Below are 6947 nucleotides of genomic sequence, written 5' to 3'. Positions count from 1 at the left end.
GCCGGACTGCCCGACCCACCGGAGTCACTGCCGCCCGTGTTGACTTCGCCCCCTCTCGAGGTTGATTTCTACCAAGTCCCCAAAAACTCTCTATATGTGGCGTCCTTTGACCTGCTGTAACTCCATGCATACTGCTCCGTTTCGTGCGTGCAATATGTCAAATTGTTCGTCTCGTGATGCTCTACATTTTGTTCCATTGCACCATGTTCATTTGAGTCCATCTTGATGCCCTAATCATCGTTGCAAGAGTGCTAGTTGCTGTTATCTGCTGGTTCTTATCAGAAATTGGTGAATTGTTATTTTTGTATCTTTTAATCTGTGCATCTTATGGGCATGAGCTCTACATGTGTTTTGTTGTATGCCATGCCATCTTTCCAGTGGTGTATGCCATGTATTTTTGTGATCTCTGTGGTGACTAGCACAAGCATGCAAAGTAGCCTCCGTAATGTTTCTGATTTCAGGGACTTTGTGATTTCTAAGTCTTTGTCTGCTGTTATTTTGTTGCCATGTAAACTTGATGCTACAGAGAGATCCATGCATATTTTGGAGATGTTCAGTAAGGATGTTTTGTAGATATTGTTGTAATTGATCCATTCCTACCCTTGTTTGCAATTATGGAGTGCCATAGCTTGACTCAATCTTGCTCTACTTTTGCTATAAAATATTTCTGGCAGATTGTTAACATGATATTCAATTTTGCCAAGCTTGTTGTAGTTGTTTCATACATGCTATGTATTTTCTCTTGCCATGGATAGCTTCATAAACATGCCATCTTGCTGTAGATATGCTTGTTTTGTCATGCATTGATTTGGGATGAGTGCATCAAGCTCACCAACATGCCTTCATATTATAGTTTCTGCCATGCTCTGTTTTCTGCCAAGTCTGAAACCTGATAACGAAACTTGCTATGTTTACATGGTTGCCATCATATCTTATGGTCCTTTTTGGCTTATGGTCAGTAAGGGACTTTTGTCATATGCTTTGATTAGATTCATTTCATGCCTTGTTTTGCCATGTTAAGTTCCTGTAGCATGATGATATCGTGCTCTGAACATTGCTACCTGATGCTGTTTCTGTCATGTCCAGTAGTTTCTGCTAAGTCTGTGAACCTGTTATTATTTGCAATCTTGTCATGTCCTTTTGAGCATTTTCTAGTGATTTCTGGAGATAGCTCAGTGTTCATGTTTTGTTGTGCTTTACCTGTACATCATGTCCATGCCTTTTGTTTTCATGTTGAGTTGCTGTAGCATATTGTTTTGATGCTTGCTAGATGCATAGTTGCTGTTTTGGACAGTTTGTTGCTATGTCTTGTTTGGAGTGTGTGTTGCACCGTTGCTCCGTTTTGAGCATGCTCTATATGAAACTTGCGTAGTTTTGCATGTAGTCTCATATTATCATGTTGCATCCTTGTTTTGAGGTGTTTGCTTGATGTTTGTATGCATTTTGCATCAATGCCATGTTTACCTTGTTTTGCTCATATCTTCTAGGCCGTAGCTCCGAATCTAATGAACTTTATATGTAACTTGACTAGAATTTCGTGTAGATCATCGTGGTGCATCTTAACTTTCTGTTTAACAACTTGAACATAAGGGTTATTCAGTTCTGGACCAATTTTGAAATTTGCATATGAGGACTTACCGGATTTGTTATATGTTCTTTCCGGCCTCATTTAAATTTGCCTTGATGTGTTGTTCTTGTATGCATCATCTCTTGCCATGAGTAGCTTCATAGAGCCTTGTCATGCATCATTCTTGGTTGAGCATCATGCCTTATTCATGTGTGGTGTGTTTACCTTGTTGTGTGCTTCTTCTCGATAGTTCCCGTGTCGTTGCGATCGTGAGGATTCGTTCGTCTTCGTGGCTTCATCTTCTTCATGGATTCGTTCTTCTTCCTAGCGGGATTTCAGGCAAGATGGCCGTCACCTTGGGTCTCATTACTATCATTGCTATGCTAGGTGCTTCGTTCTATCGCTATGCTGCGCTACCTATTCACTTGCTCTTCAAGCTTCCCAAATTGCCATGAACCTCTAACCTTTGTCACCCTTCCTAGCAAACCGTTGTTTGGCTATGTTACCGCTTTGCTCAGCCCCTCTTATAGCATTGCTAGTTGCAGGTGAAGATGAAGATTGCTCCATGTTGGATTATGTTTATGTTGGGATATCACAATATCTCTTATATTATTAATGCATCTATATACTTGGTAAAGGGTGGAAGGCTCGGCCTTATGCCTGGTGTTTTGTTCCACTCTTGCCGCCCTAGTTTCTGTCATACCGGTGTTATGTTCCTTGATTTTGCGTCCCTCACGCGGTTGGGTGATTTATGGGACCCCCTTGACAGTTCGCTTTGAATAAAACTCTTCCAGCAAGGCCCAACCTTGGTTTTACCATTTGCCTAGCCTATTTCTTTTCCCTAGGGAGTCGCTCTCTCGAGGGTCATCTTATTTCACCCCCCCGGGCCAGTGCTTCTCTAAGTGTTGGTCCGAACCGAGCAGCCTGCGGGGCCACCTCGGGGAAACTCGAGGTCTGGTTTTACTCGTAGCTTGACTTATCCGGTGTTGCCCTGAGAACGAGATATGTGCAGCTCCTATCGTGATTGTCGGCACATCGGGCGGCTTTGCTGGTCTTATTTTACCATTGTCGAAATGTCTTGTAACCGGGATTCCGAGACTGATCGGGTCTTCCCGGGAGAAGGAATATCCTTCGTTGACCGTGAGAGCTTATAATGGGCTAAGTTGGGACACCCCTGCAGGGTTTTATCTTTCGAAAGCCGTGCCCGCGGTTATGTGGCAGATGGGATTTTGTTAATATCCGGTTGTAGAGAACTTGACACTTGACTTAATTAAAATACATCAACCGCGTGTGTAGCCATGATGGTCTCTTCTCGGCGGAGTCCGGGAAGTGAACACGGTTTCTGGGTTATGTTTGACGTAAGTAGGAGTTCAGGATCACTTCTTGATCATTACTAGTTGACGACCGTTCCATTGCTTCTCTTCTCGCTCTTATTTGCGTAAGTTAGCCACCATACGTGCTTAGTCGCTGCTGCAACCTCACCACTTTACCCCTTCCTTACCCTTTAAGCTTTGCTAGTCTTGATACCCATGGTAATGGGATTGCTGAGTCCTCGTGGCTCACAGATTTTACTACACCACCAGTTGCAGGTACAGGTTTTACGATGATCATGACGCGAGAGCGATGTCTGGTTTTGGAGTTCTTCTTCTGCTTCTTCTTCGATCAGGGGATAGGTTCCAGGTCGGCAGCCTGGGCTAGCAGGGTGGATGTCATTTGAGTTTCTGTTTATGTTTCATCCGTAGCCGGATGGTGATCTTATGAATGATGTATTGATGTATTCTTGCGGCATTTGTATGCCTTGTATGTATCCCCTAATATTATGTAAATGTTGATGTAATGATATCCACCTTGCAAAGCGTCTTCAAGATGCGCTTCTATCCTTGGTGGGACCTTCGTGTTCCTTTAGGATAGGGTCACATCTTGGGCGTGACAACTCCTCCCCTCTCGTTGCTAGTAAACTCCATAGATTGATCTTGGTGAAGCGTAGAAAATTTTAATTTCTGCTACGATCCCCAACAAGAGTGTTGTCCACGTACCCTCATAGACCGAAAGCGGAAGCGTTAGCACAACGCGGTTGATGTAGTCGTACGTCTTCACGATCCAACCGATCCAGTACCGAACGTAAGGCACCTCCGAGTTCAGCACACGTTCAGCTCGATGACGTCCCGCGAACTCCGATCCAGCAGAGCTTCACGGGAGAGTTCCGTCAGCACGACGGCGTGGTGACGGTGATGATGATGCTACCGACGCAGGGCTTCGCCTAAGCACCGCTACGATATGATCAAGGTGGAATATGGTGGAGGGGGCACCGCACACGGCTAAGAGATTAAGAGATCAATTGTTGTGTCTAGAGGTGCCCCCTGCCCCCGTATATAAAGGACCAGGGGGGAGGAGGCGCCGGCCAGGGGAGGGCGTGCCAGGGAGGAGTCCTACTCCCATCGGCAGTAGGACTCCCTCTTTTCCTAGTTGGAGTAGGAGGGGGGAAGGAAGGGAAGGAGAGAGGGGGAAGGAAAGGGGGCGCCGCTCCCCTCCTTGTCCAATTCGGACTAGAGGGGGAGGGGGCGCGCGGCCAGCCCTAGCCACCCCTCCTCTTCTCCACTAAGGCCCATCTTCGCCCATTAAACTCCCCGGGGGGTTCCGGTAACCCCCCGGTACTCCGGTATATGTCCAAAACTCCCCGAAACCATTCCGGTGTCCGAACATAGTCGTCCAATATATCGATCTTTACGTCTCGACTATTTCGAGACTCCTCGTCATGTCCGTGACCACATCCGGGACTCCGAACAACCTTCGGTACATCAAAACACAAAAACTCATAATACAATCGTCACCGAAACTTTAAGCGTGCGGACCCTACGGGTTCGAGTACAATGTAGACATGACCGAGACACGTCTCTGGTCAATAACCAATAGCGGAACCTGGATGCTCATATTGGCTCCTACATATTCTACGAAGATCTTTATCGGTCAAACCGCATAACAACATACGTTGTTCCCTTTGTCATTGGTATGTTACTTGCCCAAGATTCGATCATCGGTATCTCAATACCTAGTTCAATCTCGTTACCGGCAAGTCTCTTTACTCGTTCCGTAATACATCATCTCGCAACTAACTCATTAGTTACAATGCTTGCAAGGCTTATAGTGATGTGCATTACTGAGTGGGCCCAGAGATACCTCTCCGACAATCGGAGTGACAAATCCTAATCTCGAAATACGCCAACCCAACAAGTACCTTCGGAGACACCTGTAGAGCACCTTTATAATCACCCAGTTACGTTGTGACGTTTGGTAGCACACAAAGTGTCGTGGAATTGTCACGACAGATGTCCTTAGCATGAGGACTTAGTCGTGAGGCCAGCGCATCTATGTAGTAGCTTGAGAGGGGTTGGTTGGGATCGAGAGACGCAACACAAGACAAGGGATTTAGACAGCTTCGGGCCCCGGGAAACATCATTCGGTAACAACCCTACATGCTGTTTGGGGCTAGGTCTCATTATGATCACGGGAGAGTCGCCGGTCCGGCTCTCGGTGTTTAGCCCTAGAGATTATTTCTTTTGCTTGTCCCTCTTTGGGGTGCCCTGCCCCTCCTTATATAAGTTAGAGGGGCGGGTTACATGTGGAGTCCTAGTAGGACTAGGACTGATCTATCTTCTCTTACAAGTTAATTACAAGTCCGGGTCTTGCTTCCTTGTAAAGGAAATATTCGTCATCCCTTTCTTCTTAAGCCGGCCCATCATAAACGTGAGCCGGCCTTCTGGGCCTTGGGCCTAGTCTTCTATCTGACCCGCCGTCGGGGTCATCCGTGAGTCGTCAGGCTCGTGAGTCGTCTGACAGTGAGCCGCCAGACCCGTGAGTCTCCAGTCCTCCGGCGGGTCACGGTGAAGCTCCAAGTCCGGCCGGGTCATACCGCGGGGTATATCCCCGACATTAGCCCCCAGTTTAATTTGGATTTATCCATGTTAAACTAATCTGCAATATAAACACAAGAACAAATTTGACAGGTTGTGTTCCGGGTTAAATATTCTTTGTAAGCCGGCACTTTGATCATCCTTAAGTCCTTGTCATCTTCCTTCTTGATATATATCCATAATCTCATAGCAAATCTCTTTAGCAGATATGTTCAAATTTTGTCAATGCAAAAAATCCAGATACTTCCTTTGAAAAATCCGGGTCAACAGGCCAGCTTCAGAGTCAATTTACTGACATTTGTCTCTTGTTGAGAAATATTGTAAGAGATAATCCACTTGAGTCGGCTTTCAATGCTCTGACTTGACAAAAATATTGGCCTTGAAATATTCAACTTATATTCAGCCGGCTTAAAGATATAAAACTTGCCGGTTTATGAGTACCAAAATTGCCGGGTTATAAATAGATGATGCCAAGTCATAATTGTCGCCGACGCCGGTTTATGATTTTTGCAGACACCAGATCAATCTGATTTACTCAAAACTGAGAATTTGAAGATATTTCTCCCTTATATCCATATTACCTGTAGCCCCCAAGAGCCGGTTTAATCAGCATGAATAATCCGGAACTTATCACCATGGCTTTAAATAAAATCCAGTTGTGTAGCCCCCATGAGTCGGCTATAGTGTAGCCGGGTCATCCTAGAATTGTCTTGAATTTTTGATAGGACCAATTGGCAGCCCCCAAGGGCCGGCTCATTTAGAATGTGATGAGTCGGGTCTTCAATAAGTTGAGCAAAAAATGACTTTGCATTAGCCCCCAAGTGCCATGGTACATGCTGGCAGTGACATGGGACTTGCATATTTGATGTAATATCAAATTGAATAATGTAGCCCCCAAGTGCCGGGTCGTAAGCCTGCAGCGACTCGGGACTATTCCTTCCATTGTAGAATAAATCATATCCATTGATAAAATAATAGCCATTGCGCCAAAGCGATTTTGAATACCTCATCTGTTGATAAGTAAATCTGGAGTTTAAATACCCAGCGGCTCTTGGCCGATGGCAATTTAATACGCCTCCATTGTAAGCCGGAATTTGTACAACCCGGCGGCTTATAGCCTTTGAGAAAATCAAGAATTGACAACCCTTTTGAGACACCAATTTCCATCTTTGATGATGGGCTTGAACTTAATCATTTATGTAAGTCATAGCTCTGTAAATCCTGCAGAGTTTAAACAACATATGCCCTGGCGACTTAACGTCAAAAACCAGGGCGGGTAACCATCCAAATGTAATCTTATCCTGCACATAATTAGATCACAAGATCCCTTGGCGGTTTACTATGATATTGAATTTTCACTGCCGGTTTATATGACCTGTGCAGTAAGGGTGATAACCCAATCCTTAGAAGTCAATGCTTCCACATAGATGATGATTGTCATAAGATGGCGACTTATCATCCAAAGTCAT

The sequence above is a fragment of the Aegilops tauschii genome, chromosome 3, assembly GCF_002575655.3.
Source record: "Aegilops tauschii subsp. strangulata cultivar AL8/78 chromosome 3, Aet v6.0, whole genome shotgun sequence".
In the NCBI taxonomy this organism is placed as follows: domain Eukaryota; kingdom Viridiplantae; phylum Streptophyta; class Magnoliopsida; order Poales; family Poaceae; genus Aegilops; species Aegilops tauschii.
The sequence above is the reverse complement of the archived record's forward strand: the minus strand, read 5'-3'. Positions refer to the sequence as shown.